The following is a 1,661-nucleotide window of genomic DNA, read 5'->3' as shown; positions in this document are numbered from 1 at the left end:
ATGTTAAGCACTTTCTATGATTGAGCCCAGTTACCAGTTCAGGGAGCAAGGGATATTTTATCATTATCATGATCACCCAAATTTAGCTTGATTTCATTTGACCTCAGAAGGTACGTTAGATCCATGACCAAAGTTTGCAAATGGATTTGTCATGAAATGCTTGCAAATACTCCAGTATGTTCACCTGTGTCTTTTTTTGGGTGGTGTGTTTCCAGCTTTTTTTTCTCGCCTGCAGTACCACCAGCAACCTGGCAGTGGCGATGGCACCAATTGGAACATCAATGGGTGTTCAACACATCTTCAGAAAGCACATGGTAATGCAGCAATATCATTGAGCTCATTGTGGTTGGGACAATGAGGTGAAAGGGAGAAGGTAGACTCACCTGGACACCACCACTGGTCTAAGGTCTTACAAGCCTGCAGCCTTTAAAGCAGGGAGTAAATGTGATCTTACAGAGAACAACAGGGGAGTGCTGGAAACATTCAGCAGGTGTGCAGAGGGGAACAGAGTTAACTTTTCAAGCTGTTGCCCAAATGTCAGGCTGCTCTTGAGATGTTTTGAGGATGAGGCAGATGTAAAACCTTGGTGTACTTGACTTCATTGACCTGGTCTCTGTGTGTGTGTGTATGTATGTGTGTGTGGCTGCACATGGCAGCAAAGGAGGACCGTAGAAATTAATGGCATGCTTACTTCTGCAATAAGGAGAGGCCGTTCAGTGGTGAGATAGTATTGCCTGTGGTATAAGGTGCTATCAAACATGTCAATTGTCTCCATGCAAGATAATATTCAAAAGGGATGCTTGAAAGGTTTACCTTTTGACCTTGCCCAACAGAAAAAGGGCTCATGTTGATTTCAGTAATCTAGACTTGTTGCAAATTGACAATCACCGCATTAGCTGTTTGTTCTGCAAAGTTAAGCACCTTTACTACTGTGTAGTAAATAAGGTAAAACAAAAAATACTGCAGATGCTGAAGGTCTGAAACAAAGCCAGAAATTGCTGGGGAAACCCAGCAGATCTGGCACTATCTTTGGAGAGAGAAAGTAGAGTTAATGTTTTGAGTCCAGTCTTCTGAAGAAAGGTCATACCTGACTTCAAACACAAACCGTGTTTCTCTCTCCATGGATGCTGCCAGACTAGCTGAGTTTCTTCAACACTTTCTGCTTTTGTTACAGTCTAAGTCCTTCTGTATGATGTTCCTGTGTGATTCTACAATGTGATTCCCCTCTCCTGACCCACACCCTCCCTCATTGCCTTCTGTTGACATTTTGCTGATGTTAGTCTAGTCATTCCTGTAAATATTTATTTATTCTCGTCCTTGTCAATGTTGTTGATTAGTTGCCATGCCATTTGTAAGTGTCAAGGTATTTTTAACTCTGTGAAACCATTTTGAACTGTTCTGATTTTCTTTGTTATTGTACAAAAATAAATAAATAAAAGCTTTACTCATTAATGCCTTGAATAAGGAAAGTGAAAGTGCTATCGCCAAGTTTGTGGATGACACAAATATGTGTGGACAGGCAAGAAGGGAGGATAACACACAGAATCTACAAAGGGAGACAGACAGGTTTATTCAACGAGTAAAAAAGTTAAATAAAATCTGAAAAACTGTGAGGATATGTATTTTGAATGTAAACATGGAGGAGCTGAACATTAATTAAA

The 1,661-nt window shown here is 40.5% G+C and overlaps 1 protein-coding gene across 3 annotated transcripts in view; it reads left to right on the top strand.

The window, feature by feature from the left end:
- The window catches only part of adgrg6 (adhesion G protein-coupled receptor G6), a 121,846-nt gene extending 120,394 nt beyond the window's left edge, over positions 1 to 1,452 (top strand). For all 3 annotated transcript variants that reach the window (XM_060831225.1, XM_060831224.1, XM_060831223.1), the window contains one exon: positions 1 to 1,452. This exon is cut by the window's left edge and continues 1,754 nt beyond it. The gene's annotated coding sequence lies outside the window, so the exon portion shown is untranslated.
- The last annotated feature ends 209 nt before the right edge of the window (positions 1,453 to 1,661 follow it).

Source organism: Hemiscyllium ocellatum, chromosome 10 (assembly GCF_020745735.1).
Source record: "Hemiscyllium ocellatum isolate sHemOce1 chromosome 10, sHemOce1.pat.X.cur, whole genome shotgun sequence".
In the NCBI taxonomy this organism is placed as follows: Eukaryota; Metazoa; Chordata; class Chondrichthyes; order Orectolobiformes; family Hemiscylliidae; genus Hemiscyllium; species Hemiscyllium ocellatum.
Note: the sequence above shows the minus strand (reverse complement) of the source record. Positions and strands in the feature narration are given on the sequence as shown.